The sequence below is a fragment of the Squalius cephalus genome (genome assembly GCF_949319135.1).
Source record: "Squalius cephalus genome assembly, chromosome: 11".
In the NCBI taxonomy this organism is placed as follows: Eukaryota; Metazoa; Chordata; class Actinopteri; order Cypriniformes; family Leuciscidae; genus Squalius; species Squalius cephalus.
Genome location: NC_137132.1, coordinates 25594652 through 25612524, shown reverse-complemented (window position 1 = coordinate 25612524; position 17873 = coordinate 25594652).

Below are 17873 nucleotides of genomic sequence, written 5' to 3'. Positions count from 1 at the left end.
GTTTTAGTGTTGTACATTTAAAATTATTTAGAAGAAAATAAATAAAATCACTGGTTAACCAAAATATAATATTTGTTATCGGCCACAGCATGTTAATTAACAGCTTATCAGAATCAGGCAGAATTTTCTAAATTCTAAATGTACAGGTCATTCACCCCTATGACTAAAACAATAGCCCAGAGGCTTAAACAATAGTCTACCAGAGTCCCATAGTGGGCGATCAGTGTCAATATGGTTTTAGGAGGGGGCCTGCCCCAGTTTAAACAAGTGGAAAGAGTAGCCCCTTGGGTGAGTAATGCTGTCCACTGACACATCTTTGTCACTGGTCACATCTACGTCTAACCTTTTGTAAGGTAAAAAGCACACCGTCTCACACGATTCCATTGTGTCATATACTGCCCTTCTTTGAGGTCTGACTCTAAATTGTGTGAAACGATTGATGATATAGCTTTGAAATGTGTCTGTGATTTCACCAAGCTTGGATTTTCTGGAGAAAATAGTTAGTTTTGAAATAACCCTCTTTTTTGCATGAAACACCCCCGCCCCACCCACTCCTTAGCTGTAGTGTTAAGTTTCTTGTTCCTCAGAAACGCCAGCACTCACCACACCTAACTTGCTTCAGAAGAGATCACTGAATGTACAGTAGTGTTTCCCAGAGTTGTGGTTTGACTGGAGGTATTTCCCTGCACGTTCACCCCAAATTTACATCATGTATACACACAAGCACCACATTCACCACAGTTGTTTTTGACATATGAACAGAGGAAAAGGTCTACATGCTCCCACAAGTCTATGTGGAAATGTAGAAAAATGATCACCCTTTTCTGCCTTTCATTATAGATGTATATAACAGAGATGAACAGCCACATTTTATATATTACTTTAGATGGACAGTCTGACTGTATTACCCTAATAAAAGTGGTGACACCCTTTAAACTATTTTCATAAAAGAAAATAAACTCAATCACAGGTACAATGTCAAGAAAAAAGATGGAGAGAAGGTTAAACAAACTTTTATTGAACCCTGTGTGAGGGTCTGGAGAACCCCTCTTTTCAGCCCACACATGGCTCTGCTAAAACAATACAGTGGCATCTGGCATATCTTTCAGTTTTATTTTCTATAAAAGGTGGATGGTAACCCCATACATTTCCTTTACAAAATACTAGACCATTAGGAGCATTTACACAATTATTGCTAAAATAAAGAGGTATTGCACTTAAAAAACTAAGTAACGTGAAATAGGAATAGTATGTAGTACTAACAAGTGCATGTCTAGTAGTGTACACTTACAAGAGAGTTCCAGTAACTTAAAACTAATTTGTATAGTATACTTGATTATTTACTTTAGATGTACTCATTTATGCTAGTTGTGTTAACTCTGATGTTTTCTGCATACAACTTGGAATTACTGAGTTTACTTTACTTCAAAAGCAATCCAGTTTACTTGTTAAAACCATGCAAACCAATTGCACTTAAAATAGCAAGTAAGCTTTACTCCAATAACTTAAGTGCTATCAATCATCTATTATATATCATTGAGAATACTTTCACAATTTTACAAAGATAACATTTACAACTGGACAAATAAATGTAAGGCAATTATACAGTTAAAAGGTACATATATTGTATTTGTTTTTCTAACAACTGACACAGGGGTGGTCCACACAAGTTTGCATTGGGGTATACAATTTATGTAAATAGTCACTTTAGGTTTTTACATTTTTTTTGAAAACAAGAAAACTGAAACACTTTATAATAAGGTTTATTAGTCAACATTAGGTAGTGTATTAACTAACATGAACCAACCATGAGAAATACATTTGTTACAGTATTTATTATTCTTTGTTAATGTTAGTTAATAAAAATACAGCTATTCATTGTTCATGTTAGTTTACAGTGCATTAACTAATGTTAAAAAATACGACCTTTGATTTTAATAACGTATTAGTATATAAAATCTGAATAAAAATAAATATATTTGAGACCATACCCTGACTCTAACAGATTCTCAACAAACAGCTTTAACAATTCAATACATAACAATGACTCACTTTAATCAATAACACTTCGGAGACCAAACTTGGTATATAGAAGTGCAAAAAAAGTGGCTATATTCATTAATGATGGAATAGTATTTCATAATTTAATGGAATAGTATTTCATCGTTTAAGCCTAAACGATGAAAAAGCAATGTCTCTGACACACATGTACATTAGAAATGAATACACTGACAGATTCTTAAAGGGTTAGTTCACCCAAAAATGTTCATTCTGTCAGTAATTACTCACCCTCATGTAGTTACAACCCCGTAAGACTTTCGTTCATCTTAGGAACACAAATGAAGATATTTTTGATGAAATCTGAGAGGTTTCTGTCTCTCCATAGACTGCAATGTCATTGCAACTTCCAAGGCCCAGAAAGGTAGTAAAGACATAGTTTAAATAGTCCATGTGACTACAGTACTTTAACCTTAATGTTATGAAGCAACAAGAATACTTCTTGATGTTACAATGACGTTGCGGTCATTGGGGGGTAGAAAGCTCTCAGATTTCATCAAAAATATCTTTATTTGTGTTTTGAAGATGAACGAAGGTCTTACGGGTTTTGAACGACATGAAGGTGAGTAATTACTGACAGAATTTTCATTTTTGGGTGAACTAACCCTTTAACTTGCTCATGAACTAATGGGCTGACAATTTTAAACAAGTGGCTTAGTTTCCCTTTTATTTTTCTATCAACTAATCTAACTCCACTGTCATAAACAAATGTAATCTAATACCAAACATCAATCTTGCACATTTGATTACTCAACAGGAGATTGTTCAGAGATTGCAGTTTTGGTGAGAGTTTGTTCTGTCCCAAAGCAAGCATCAATTTCTGAAATGAAGTTAAAAGTATTTTTCATGTCTTTTGGGTAATCCAAATTTAAAGCATAAGACAGACCAAAATATATGCAAATTGCCTGAGGCAGGTTCTGCAGATTATCCATTACAATACCTCTCTCAACAATGATGGCAGTAGACACTGGGCAAAGGTAGAGTTTATTTAAAGAGGGAAGTTGACAGTCAGCACCCCAACAGATAGTTGTGCCCAGGCTTCATCAACATCACATACTGTACCTGAATGAAACCAAACAATAAAAATATTACAACAGAGAAAAGTGAAAAGGCATGATTTATAAATTATAAATTAAAATTTTATAATTTAAAAAAGATTTATAGTGAATGGCTGTATATTTTAATGATGGATAGATGCACTTTTATCATGGATGCATTTTGATGGACTTCAAAAAAATATACGGCCATTCACTGCTGTTATAAAGCTTGGATGAGACAGGACATTTTACTTAATCATGTGAGTAAATCATGGGATAATTTTAACTTTTGGGTGAACTATCCCTTTAAGTATGCAAGGTATTGAATTAAAACTAGAGTAAAAATAATTTTGTTAAAGGGTTACTTCACCCAAAGATATAAATTCTGTCATTAATTACTCACCCACATGTCATTCCATACCTTTGAGACTTTTGTTTATCTTCAGAACACAGATGAAGATATTTATTATGAACTCTGAGAGCTTTCGGCCCCTTCATAGGCAGCCTAGGCATCTAGCACTTTAAAGCCCCAGAAAGTTAAGAAAGACAAAGTAATCCATGCAAATTTAATTGTATAATCTTAATTTTATGACGCAGTGCGATTACTTTGTTTGTGCAAAAAAAACAATATTCCACTTTATTTACAAAATAACTGACCTGCAATGCATGTTCAAGAGGACATCACAAAGTGTGTTTTGCTCATGCATGAGCAGCCAGTTGTTGTTCTTTGAACAATTCGATAAGATTTAGTAAAACATTTTTGTTTTTTTACAAAAAGCACTCATGTTGCTTCATGAAATGAGGTTAAATCACTGGAGTCAGATGAACTACTTTAATGATTTATTTCATTGCTGCCTATTGAGGAACAGAAAGGACTCGGATATCATTAAAGTATCTTCATTTTTTGTTCTGAAGATCAAACGAGTAATAAAAACTCAGTGAGTGTTTTAGCGCAATTTTCTGACGTCATGGGATCACAACACGCCGCCTTCACACTGGCAGTTGAAATCAGCTCCGATACGGCAGCGAAACGACCGGAAGTCATTCATTTCCTATGGAGATTCGCAGACCGCATGCGAATGGGTCCGAACGAGGTGCGAACGAGTGCGGTGCGAAAAAAATCGTGTCCGTTGGCCATCCGGATGCGTTCAAAAAATTGAACTCTTGCGAAAGGCTACGGACGGTTTCTATCCGAAAATCCCAACGGAAGTTAGCGTTGCTATGGTACTGATAAACAAACCTGGATTCTTAACTTTTAATAAAATAAATAATGATTTTATAACGATTAGTTGTCATGTCATTTTTTTATTTTCATGATGTTTTAACGTTATTAGGGCAGTTAATACAATTAAATAATTCAATATTTAAATATACTCGCTTCCGAGGCTTCCGACCACTGATCTATATAGGCTAATGACATATAATGTCATTCTATATAGATCAGTGCTTCCGACGCTTTTCACCGTTGTGTACGACGTCCGATGGGGGCGTATTGCGTATTACGGAGCTGATTTCAACCATAGATATCATATAAAGGCTAGATGGCTCGTCCGCGCTGCTGGCCAATGGAGCTCGACATCCGCACACGGCGGCCATCTTACGACAGGGTGCTCGCTCACTCATAACATGGTGCATGTACTTTTAAATAACCATAACTTGCTCAATTTTCTACCGATTTTCAAACGGTTTGGTTTGTTATAAACGTCAGAGATGTAGCTATTATACTGCATACATATGAATAATTATGTTCAAAATGTTTAAGCATTCAGAATTATAGCCACGTTAATAACGTTTGTAAGAAACCAAACCGTTTGTAAATCCGTCCAGATTTCAGCGAGATAAGAGGATTTGTGTGCGTGCTGCTCACTCACCTTAATTCACAGAGCCCTGTCCTAAGATGGCCGCCGGTGATGCCGGAAGTGACTCCGCCTTGAGCCATCTAGCCTTTATATGATATCTATGATTTCAACTGCCAGTGTGAAGGCGGCGTAAGAGATAGTAAATCTTTTCCTGGATTTTTTTTGTGCGTTCCCGAGATTAGACCTTCCTTAACATAATGCCGAAAACCCGAAGTCTCTAGGTGGTCTGGTTGAGGAGTAGATAGAAGTACAAGTTTGGTGCGCACAGACAGAACAGAAATCATGAGTTAACAATCGCAATTTTGTCCGGTGGAAAAAAAAGTGAAAAGTGTCATTACCATTATGCATTTAAGTGGAGAAGTGACTATTAAAGGATTAGTTCACTTTCAAAAAAAAAATTCCTGATAATTTACTCACCCCCATGTCATTCAAGATGTCCATGTCTTTCTTTCCTCGATCAAAAAGAAATTAAGGTTTTTGAGGCAAACGTTCCAGTATTTTTCTCCATATAATGGACTTGGCAACCAACTTTTCAAATGTTCAAAGAAGGTTCAAATGTCAGTCTGAATGCAGCTTTAAAGTCTCTACACGATTCCAATCGAGAAATAAGGGTCTTATCCAGCGAAACAATCTGTCATTTTCACACACAAAAAAAACAATTATATACTTTTTAATCACAAATGCTCGTTGTGTACCATCTCTGAGATGTGCCACGCATTGCGTCATCACGTTGGAAAGGTAAAGCGTCAAGTTATTTGTCTGTGTACTCCGGTTCAAAAAGGTAGGGAAGGGCAAACATCTTTGTTTTAATTTATTATTATTTATTTATTATTATTATTCTTTTCGACTGAAGAAAGAAAGACATGGACATCTTGGATGACATGGGGGTGAGTAAATTATCAGGAAATTTTTATTTGAAAGTGAACTAATCCTTTAAGATTACAGTCCACAGTTAAAGAGTTTATCAGCAAAACCCCACAACACTTTAGACAACAGCTAGATAGATTGTAAGCAAAACCATGATCAACTCAGAAAATAATAAAAAATTAAGGCTGCAGTAAACTCACCCCTGTATTAATTTGCTGCATAAGCTCATCTAATTTCTCTCCAGTGCTTCTTGAAGACTTGAAGATTGTGACAAAGCGTGGTGTGTAGCGATCTACAGCACCATAAAAGTTACTCTGCAGTCTGCAGATCTGTGGGGACTATCCTGTTAAACTCTGCAAACACCTACAACACAGGAAAAAAAAAATGTAAAAAAAAATAGACATGGGACAGTGTGGAAATCTTTCAATGAACAATTATTTTGACTTTTCTGATCTTTATAAAAAATATCTTGCATGGTCAGGCCAACAGGCCAATTCTAAAGCCAAACCTAAACAGAATTTGGTTTCTCATAAACCAAAAAGGGGGGTGGAAAAGGGTATGAATAAGTACTTACTTGTCTCTCTGTAAAAAGAGCTGGCCACTGCTCCATCTGCATCCACAATTTCACGTCTTCGCATTGAGAAGGTCTGGTCCATCTTTGATGCAGTGATAAAGCAGTTGAGTTTGAGTAAAAAAACAAAACAAAAAAACACTTTTACAGTGCTTGCTGAATCTGAATTTACTCAATTTAAAAAATAATAGTTTAATGCTGTTGTGAAATCACAAATACTGTCAAAAAGCATCACATAAGCTGCAGGTTACCTTTAATTGTATGTGCGCCATTTCACCAGATTTGGAACCTTAATAATTAAACCAATGCCAACAGAGGAGAATGCATCAGTGAAAATGGTAAAATAGAAAACCATAATTCTTACATTTGGGACAAATAAATCGCTTTTCAGGCATTCCAGGAACTGTCATGGTACCTGATAGTTTTATGCGAAAAAAAACAACAAAAAACAGGCCAAACCATATTCTTCAAGCTCTAATTATCTCAATTATTTGGTAACGTTAGACATTAAGGAAATCAGTCAAAATTGGCGACAGACAGTAAAAAAACAAAAACAAACAAGTAATAAAAACTCAGTGAGTGTTTTAGCGCAATTTTCTCACCTCATGGGATCACAACACTAAGATAGTAAATCTTTTCCTGGATTTTTTTTTTTTGTGCGTTCCCGAGAGACCTTCCTTAACATAATGCCGAAAACCCGAAGTCTCTAGGTGGTCTGGTTGAGGAGTAGATAGAAGTGCAAGATTGGTGCGCACAGACGCACAGAACAGAAATCATGAGTTAACAAGCGCAATTTTTTCCGGTGGAAAATTGCGCTAAAAAACATTCACACAAAAGTCGCATGCTTGATTACTCACCTTATTACTATTCCAAAAACGTAGCGAAGCTCCAGATAAAAATGTAGGTAGTCTCAGAGCCCGTCTACGGAGAGCATTGGCACTTCCTATTAGCCCCATTGTATCGATCTTGGTTGCAGTTCCATTAGAATTCCACTGGAGGTGATCGCGGGCGAGTGCAGACTGAATGGGAGTCTATGGGGCTAGACGGCTTTATGTCTCTTTCACCCGATTGCCTTTGAGAAATCTCAGATTTTATTGTAGGTTTTGCAAGTTCAACATGGGTTATAGGTTGAAAGTTGAATGAACGAGTACTTATTTATTTTCGATTTCTTACAGGTTGAGTTGTTGTTGCCCATAACACGCTAGCATTCTGCTAATGACGTCAGCATTCTGACGTCATTGACATTTTAAAAGACTTTTTAAAGCAAATAAGTGACTCAAAAAAATCTAACACCCAGCAATGTGTAATTTCTTTGCATCTCCTTTCGAATACAACATTCAAATTACTAGACAAAAAATTATATCCTGAGAAAAGTGGATTTTGAGGGGTATTTCGCCATAGACCTCCATTCAATCTGCACTCGCCTGCGAGCGCCCCCGCATGGACAGAGACGTGTTACTGCAGCCAGTCCAGAAACCGGAAGTAAGCAGAGAGTGCCAATTCTCTTCCTATTAGACATTCTCTAGTAGTCTGTCAAAGCCTTTCCACATCTGCAGAATGGGCGCCGAAAATGAAATACGCACAGAATCTATTGCGCATGCTCTCACAAGTGCCGCTTCTTCTTCTTTGTTTTTTTCTGCACATTAGGCATGCTTCAATTCACTGCTGCCTCTCACTGGTTTAGTAATGTCATTGTATCCTTTGTTGCTACTTGCTTATTTCAAGTAAGCGTCACTCAAACGATTGAGTAACTTGTTATTTTCACCCTGCAATTGACTGTAACTCAACAAAACCTAGTAAGAAGTATGTATTTTATATTACTGAGTATACTACGTATATGTGAGTCAGGAAAGCTATTGGATTTTACAGTGCACCAAGTACACACTATACCTCACCTGGCTGCACATAGAAAAAAAAAAAAAAAATCATTGACATGTCCTAATGATCTTGCAGATGTGTTACTGTAAAACATTCTGGTTGTGTATTGGTTTGTTGGATGTAACAAATGCTTTTGGAGTGCATTAATAAAAAAGAAATATATTTGTCAAGAAAATCCCTTCTGTTTTTGTTCTTTTTACTTGCTTCTTGTTTTTGTTCCCCATGAGGAAAACAGCTTGTACATCTTACTAAATGAGTGAAACGAATATCGTTGATCATCTCCTAACAAGGCCACTGTGCCACTGCCACATATTAAAGTGCCCCTATTATGCGATTTTAAAGGTTCCTAAAGGTTTGTTTTGGAGGTCTCCTAAAACAGGTTTACATGCATCAAAGGTCAAAAAACACTTTCATTTTCTAATAACATACATAGCACATCACCAAATGCACCTAATGAACTGACCTCAAAGAGCCTGAAAACGAAAGAAACGATTCTTCAAAAGATTCAGTCCCACCCTTAATAGAGCTACTCTGCTTTAATTGGTCAGATGGCCCAGTCTGTTGTGATTGGTCGACCATGCTTGTCGGAAACGAAACACCCATTCCCAAAACTGAATTTCAGTTCCGGAGGCTTCCCTTAATCCTCAGCTATTGTACACACTATAAAGACAGTAACGATGGCTTAAATTTGACCATAATTCAAGAGCTAGTTATTCAACTTGAAGGCATACACTGTGCGATGTCTGTGCGATTTCAGCAAGGTACCTACTCACACTGAACGAGTAGATCGCATGCGATGTAAAGCCAAAGCTCAGGATTTATGTGCTCACACTATACGGTCCGATCATCGAGCTGCGACTTCACTGCTCACATTGTACGTGTGAAATATGCGTGAATCAGCGCGATAAACCCGGGTTGCGCCTATATGATATCATGTATCCGTAGTACGGTGTACATTTTAGTACATCCTCAGACATATGAAGACAAGGCATCATGCCTCAGACTAAAAGGCTTCAGTCATTGGACAAAACGGCATCGCGCCTCAGACTGAAAAGCTTCAGGTCTCAGGAAAAACAATGTCAGGTGTCAGGTCTCGTACAATTAGGCATCAGACGAAACAGCCTCAGACAAAAAGGCATCAGACATAAAGGCATCGGACGAAAAGGACTCGGACTAAAAGGCATCGGACGAAAAGGACTCGGACTAAAAGGCATCAGACATAAAGGCATCAGACATAAAGGCATCAGACAAAAAGGCATCAGACAAAAAGGCATCAGACAAAAAAGGCATCAGACTAAAAGGCATCGGACAAAAAGGCATCGGACGAAAAGGACTCGGACTAAAAGGCATCAGACATAAAGGCATCGGACATAAAGGCATCGGACGAAAAGGACTCGGACTAAAAGGCATCAGACATAAAGGCATCAGACAAAGGCATCAGACAAAGGCATCAGACATAAAGGCATCAGACTAAAAGGACTCGGACGAAAAGGACTCGGACTAAAAGGCATCAGACATAAAGGCATCGGACTAAAAGGACTCGGACGAAAAGGACTCAGACATAAAGGCATCAGACATAAAGGCATCGGACAAAAAGGCATCGGACGAAAAGGACTCAGACTAAAAGGCATCAGACAAAAAGGCATCGGACAAAAAGGCATCGGACGAAAAGGACTCAGACTAAAAGGCATCAGACAAAAAGGCATCAGACAAAAAGGCATCGGACGAAACGGACTCAGACTAAAAGGCATCAGACATAAAGGCATCGGACGAAACGGACTCAGATGGAGTTTGGAGATTCGCTTTGTCCCACCCCATATGACATCACATGTACGCGGTTCATAGCTCGAAAGAACGCTAGTTTGCCAACATACAAACTAGCTAGGCATCTAAGTTTTTAAATGTGCAAATAAAACTTGTGAAATGCATGTTCTCTTCTGTAAACAACTTAATTAGTGTAACATTTCAATAAAGCAGTGATTTTAAGCAGTGATTTTAACACTGTTTTAACATTTAATTAAAGCATATAATATATACATGCTATAGCATGCTTTAATTAAATGTTAAAACAGTGTTAAAATCACTGCTTAAAATCACTGCTTTATTGAAATTTTACACTAATTAAGTTGTTTACAGAAGAGAACATGCATTTCGCAAGTTTTATTTGCACATTTAAAAACTTAGATGCCATATTTCAACTAGCTAGTTTGTATGTTGGCAAACTATCATGGAGTTAAAGCATTCTTTCGAGCTATGAATCGCGTACATGTGACATAATATGGGGTGGGGCAATGCGAATCTCCAAACTCCATCTGAGTCTGTTTCGTCCGATGCCTTTTAGTCTGATGCCTTTTTGTCTGATGCCTTTTAGTCCGAGTCCTTTTCGTCCGATGCCTTTTAGTCTGATGCCTTTTCGTCCGAGTCCTTTTCGTCCGAGTCCTTTTAGTCTGATGCCTTTTCGTCCGAGTCCTTTTCGTCCGAGTCCTTTTAGTCTGATGCCTTTTCGTCCGAGTCCTTTTCGTCCGAGTCCTTTTCGTCCGAGTCCTTTTCGTCCGAGTCCTTTTAGTCTGATGCCTTTTCGTCCGAGTCCTTTTCGTCCGAGTCCTTTTCGTCCGATGCCTTTTCGTCCGATGCCTTTATGTCCGATGCCTTTTTTGTCTGATGCCTTTTTGTCTGATGCCTTTTTGTCTGATGCCTTTATGTCTGATGCCTTTTTTGTCTGATGCCTTTATGTCTGATGCCTTTTAGTCCGAGTCCTTTTTGTCCGATGCCTTTTAGTCCGAGTCCTTTTCGTCTGATGCCTTTTCGTCCGAGTCCTTTTCGTCCGAGTCCTTTTAGTCTGATGCCTTTTCGTCCGAGTCCTTTTCGTCCGAGTCCTTTTCGTCCGATGCCTTTTCGTCCGATGCCTTTATGTCCGATGCCTTTTTTGTCTGATGCCTTTTTGTCTGATGCCTTTTTGTCTGATGCCTTTATGTCTGATGCCTTTATGTCTGATGCCTTTTAGTCCGAGTCCTTTTCGTCTGATGCCTTTTCGTCCGAGTCCTTTTCGTCCGAGTCCTTTTAGTCTGATGCCTTTTCGTCCGAGTCCTTTTCGTCCGAGTTCTTTTCGTCCGAGTCCTTTTAGTCTGATGCCTTTTCGTCCGAGTCCTTTTCGTCCGAGTCCTTTTCGTCCGAGTCCTTTTCGTCCGATGCCTTTTCGTCCGATGCCTTTTTTGTCTGATGCCTTTTTGTCTGATGCCTTTTTGTCTGATGCCTTTATGTCTGATGCCTTTTTTGTCTGATGCCTTTATGTCTGATGCCTTTTAGTCCGAGTCCTTTTTGTCCGATGCCTTTTAGTCCGAGTCCTTTTCGTCCGATGCCTTTTCGTCTGATGCCTTTTAGTCTGATGCCTTTATGTCTGATGCCTTTTTGTCTGAGGCTGTTTCGTCTGATGCCTAATTGTACGAGACCTGACACCTGACATTGTTTTTCCTGAGACCTGAAGCTTTTCAGTCTGAGGCGCGATGCCGTTTTGTCCAATGACTGAAGCCTTTTAGTCTGAGGCATGATGCCTTGTCTTCATATGTCTGAGGTCTGAGCATGTCCTAAAATGTACACCGTACCAGAGATATTATCAAAACACGCATCAGCTATCAATATCAAGATGATTTAGCATTTCTAATTTATGTATTAAATTGGTATTATTATTATTATTATTATTATTATTATTATTAGGGAAGGACTAGGCTATTTTTATTATAAAATTTATAGGCTATTATAATTAAATTGCCACGCAATAATTTCTGTAAAAAAGCAATAAAAAAGCTGTGAGGATAATAAAATATTACATAGAAGCTTCCTCCTTTTTGTCTAAAACATTAAGGTCGATTACAGTGAATTATAGCCATATAATTAATTATTAACAGTCTATAATATATCCGAGTCCGAACACTGCAATAATTAGTCATCAATGAAAGTTAAAAACAGCTTATTTCAAAAACATTGTTTAACAAATTAATAAAAAAAAATGCACGGTGTAGATCGCTGGTGGCTTGGAAGACTTGGGTAATGGTTAATCCATTTTGCAACACGAACTGGAGGCAAGCAACAGTAATTTGTTGCTAGTTTGAACTACAGAACTTTTTCATCTCCCTCTTTTCGTGTTTTTTTTTTTTTTTTTTTTTTTTTTTTGCTGCAGATGAAATGGTTAAACTTCTGTTTTCGCGCAGGTGCAGTGAGGGGAAAAACACTGAGTTTAGGGCGATCAGTTCTGCTTCAACTGTGCGATAGTCACGAGGAGCGACCAAAATTTCTAACATGCCAGAAATTCATCCGACCATCCGATTGCCGGTCGGGAGAGGTTAATCGCCTCTCGTTTCCCCCTGTACACTGCACGACAAACGACGCTCGACAAAGCTGAAAATCGGCCCGACCCGAAAAAGAGTCGCACGATTCAGAATTCGGCTCAAAATCGGGCGAAAATCGCACAGTGTATGCCCGCCTTTAGCTGATTGGCAGGAGACCTAAAGCTGCACTTGGTGTACAAAATATAAATCACAAAACTACGTATAACACTCAGTAGAAAATATATACATGGTATATACAGGGTGGTATAATGCCCCTTATTACATGATGTAAAATAAGTCTCTGATGTCCCCAGAGTGTGTATGTGGAATTTTAGTTTTGTAGCATGTTAAAATTGTCCCTTTTTGAGGGTGAGCAAAAACGCATAGTTTTGTGTGTGTCCCTTTAAATGCAAATGAACTGATGCTCCCAGCACAGAAGGCAGAGCTTCCTTTACCTCTTCTCAACATTGACTCACCGTGTTCTCTGGGGCGGGATTTATGTACATTTTAGGGTTTGTTGTAGTCCTTTTCTTTAAAAGCAAATATCTCCCTTTGCATTGAACTTTGAGCATTGTAACTTTGCAGATGTTGTTTATGCTCAAACAGAAACATTACACACTAACTAAAGTTAAAAAAGTGAAATCCTAATCAACCACCCGTTTAATTATAGCCTATTTACAGGTTGTGGTCCAAATAAACTGGGTACTGACCAATCTTTAATAGAAAATCCCTCAATGACCTTGCTGAAATTTGAGAAGCTGTCGTCAGTAAAATGACGGTAACACAACAAAAGGTTATACCGCTGTTGTAATTTTAACTACCGTTTCTTCACATCCTCATTGTGGAAGTGTATACAAAGAGAATTTGCCTTTGCAGCTCAGAAAACAGCGTCTTCTCGACATGTACACAACACAAACCAACTACATTTTGAGGGCGGGTCAAAGTAGACGTTTTTCATAGGTAGCCAATGAAGACCATAGGTTAGCATTATGCAAATTTGTTACATTGTTATGTATGAATGTTACGGAAGTAAGACTGGAATTACTGACCACTCCTTTTTGGCAAAACTTTTATTAACACTTAAACTAATAGCACTCAGGAGATCGCAGAGAAATACAGGGGAATGCAACCACTACACATAAATCAGACCAAACAAAGAGCTGAGTAAAGTAAGGGGCTGTTTACACGATACCATTTTCAACTAAAAACGTAAAACTTTATGCGTTTTGGGTGCCTGAAAACCCAAACTTTAGAAAACGGTTTCAAAGTGCAAGTTTTTGAAAACGGTCATGGGTGCAAACAAAAAAAAACGCAATCTCTGAAGACGATGAGGTCATGTACATGCGTATTAGGGTGCAGTCTATAGAGTGTTTCATCGCCATCTAATGGCCTTGCAGTAGAATACAGCGTTTTTAGTCGTTTTCACGGATCAGTGTTGAATGGGGATCGTTTTGACAATGGTGTCGTCTGTATGCGGAAAACTCTTCGTTTTAAAAGCATATCTTTGTTGTGTAAACAGCCCCTCAGGGTTTAAATACACAGTGAGACATAATGAACTGAACAGAAACAGGTGTGTGGAGCTAATTATCAACCAAGGAAAGAAACTAACTAGGAACAAAGTGAAAACTAAACCATAACTGACTATACTTGTTACAATTAGATGGTAAGCAAACAATGATTTCTCGAAATCAACACATTGGATGCAGGAGAAATGGGCAGGAATAAAGATCTAAACGACTTTGAAAAGAGCCAAATTGTTATGGCAAGTGACTGGGTCAGAGTATCTCTGAAATGGCAAGGCTTGTGTCAGCAGTGGTGAGAATTTAACAACCCCTTCATGACATGATCTTATAATGCATTTTAAAATTAAGTGAAAACATTTGCATTGTTGTATTAATATATTTAATTTGTTATTTATACAAAATAATTTTGTAAACAGTATTAATATTTATTGCTATTTATGTTTTTTTATACACCCCTATTTGTTTTCTGTTTAATATGACATCAGAGTTTTGAAGAAAATTCTGGCCTCACCCCTGCGAAACTCAAGGTTCGGTATCTTAATAGATTATTACCGACCTCTAGTGGTTGATCAGGAGAAGAGAGAGAATGAGATTTATAGCTACAAGAAATGTATAGCCATTCATAGCTGTATTTCAGTTTGCTTCAGTGTACTCTAGTGACATTGTTCTTGTAGTCTTGACATTTTTATTTTATTTTAATCATCGTATTTTTTTCTGCAGATCTTCAGGATTTATGCAACTGAAATAGGAAACCGGTAATGTGAAGTCAGCCATGAATCACCAAAACATGCATCACCAAAATGGACAAAGGCCTGCATAACTGACCAAGAACTGGATCTGCCAGATTGTTGCATTATAAGTAAATCTTAACCCTGAATACCAAGAATAGACACCAGTTGATTGTTCTCAGGCTGAGTGTTTTATGGTTGAGATTTCCTTCTTGTCAGCACCATTGTTTTGGGGCTTCAGGAATTTTTCCATTAGTCAGTACCAGTCTGTGAACTACACAGAGTGGTACATTATGAATTGATTGCCTCTTTTTGGATACAACAAAGAATATATGGTTGCTGAAAAATACTACAAAGTAGGATTATTTATATACCATTATACTGTAAAGTGTATTAATATTTTAAATTTGCTTTTGTATTTATTTTTAATTTCAATTTTACTTAAAGTGTTTGTAATTTTATGCGTTTGTCGTTATTAATTTTTTTTAATATTACCTTTTAGCTCTAATTTTCATATCAGTTTTAGTTTAGTACTACTTCAACTTATTGTATTGCAGTTATAATTGCCGAAGCAACATTTGACATTTTTTAAAGCTTTTCATCTAATATTTATATTTTAGGTTAATTTCAATTAATGAATTTTAATAGTATTATTATTAGTTAACAAAAACGACACTATCACTCAATATGCAAATGTTGTTGGGCCTGGCAGATATATTTTATGATTATAAATAGTTAACTTATGCTATTTTTCCATTTAATCATGTCATAAGGTCAGTGTGGGGTAACGCATTAAGCAATGCGAGTTACATAATCAGTAACTATTAATAAACACATTACTTTTAAATTAACAAAACATCTGAGTTACCTTTTTCAAATAAAGCAAGTTAGTGCCAAAAAAACAAACAAAAAAAAAAAGCGCATGCCAGAGAGTGTATGGCGATGTGAATGACCCAAAGGCCATGAGGACTGGGTGTGCTGTTGTCTGTGCAATTTATGGTACCAGAGAGCTGTGGAGAGGATAATGGCATCTGTGACGAAGATGGTTATATCTGCAAAGACTGCCTTTGAAGGGAATGCAGCAAAAGATCTAACTTCCCTGACTAGGTACGAATCGCGATGTTAAGACCTACAGTATACAGGAAATGTTGAAGTGTTTGTGTTTGTCAATTTACTGTGTAATAAAATGATTTCAGCCTAAATTACCTGTGTTATTCTCTTTTTATATTGGCCCATTTTAACAGAACCTGCTGATACTCTAACTCTCATAATTTTAAAACAATTATACATTTTCACAAAAAATAATAAAATAAATAATAATAATAATAATAATTATTATTATTATTATTTATCTATTTATTTATTTCAATAGACCCTTCCTATTTAAAAAAAAAATCATAATACCATCAAATTAGCTATGCATGAGATCTAATAAGTAATTTACCAAAACGTGGCCCATTTTAGCTGACTTCACCCTATAGTAGTGTGAGGTGTGGTTGCAGGAAGGCAGACGAAGATGAAGAATAAAATTCCAATACGCAAGTTTAATGAGGGTAATACAAATAATACTTGGACAGGCAGGGCAATACACGCTAAATGTAACGTAGACCGAAAAGAGAATGAATGTGAGGGATCAACTTATAAAGCAAACACAAATGAGGATAATTAATAAGACACAGCTGAAACCAAGAACACAAATGAGGAGCGGGAAAACTGAACAAAAGGAACACATGATGAGAATGAAAACAAACTAAAAGTCCACGATAATGACACAAACAGAACATAATGGTGACAAGTAGGCTATTCTGTATCTTTATCTGTACATCTTTAAGACGCCATTTTAATGATCACAGTCTTAGTAACTGCATCATTAGTTTACTGTGTCACTCAATGTGACTCAAATCATTAATTTGAAATTTGATTTATATTTGTAAAGATGTGTAGAATTGAATTCAGTGAAAGTGTTGAAACCTATTGTATTTTCTACATTTCTTGAAACCACACACATATAAACTCTTCTCAAACAGCATCTCAAGATTGTACATATATAGCTATCAACTGAATTAAAAAATATTTGGGGGAAATCTGGAGTATTGCACCTCTTTTTAATTGAAGAGCAAGTGGAGTAAGCCATTGTACATTATATCAGTCATAGCCTATTACACACGACGAATAAAAAAAAATAAAAAATAAAAAACCACAAACAAATTATGTAAAATAATTTTCTTCCAAACGAATAAGGAAAATAAAGTGGGTTGAATCCACTGAGCTCTAAAAATGTTTAGAATAGTTATAGAATCTGGCATCCTTCTGAAGGAACTCGATCCACCTGTGCTTGAGGTCTTGAATGCTCTGTTGTCATTTAAACATGTTAATAACACAAATAAGATGTTTAGCGTGCATGATTGAATAGCCTACATTTATTTATTTAATCTAGACTATTGTTAAGCGAAGCAAACTTTTTTGCTGAAATATCCACAACATGTTAGAGCGCATGGTTCATCTGTCGATCAGATGAACGTGAAAGTTACATTCGTTACAATAGCCTATTGTAACGAATGTAACTTTCACGTTCATCTGATCGACAGATGAACCATGCGCTCTAACATGTTGTGGATATTTCAGCAAAAAAGTAGCAACAGTAGACTCCTGGTGCATTGTGTTCCAGAATCAAACAATCATTTTAAAAAGAACTTTTGTTACATCGAGATCACGAGAAAATTAAGTCGTGATCACGAGAAAACAACTTTTGTTATGTCAAGATCACAAGAAAATTATCTGTGCCTCAGAGAGCGTTCTGTGTGATATTTTCAGCTCTTTCACGAAATGTGTGGATGCGGCTCTGGCTTTGTTGAGACTCCAGGGCATTTGCATGTTGAATTACATAGACGATTGGCTCATTCAGAGCATATGCCAAGATCAAGGGGTTTTCCCAACCCACTCTACATGATCAAGGTTACGCGCAGGTGTAACCTCGCACCTTAGTGATGTGGATGAAGCCTTGGTTTTTGTCTCAAGGTCCTGTGT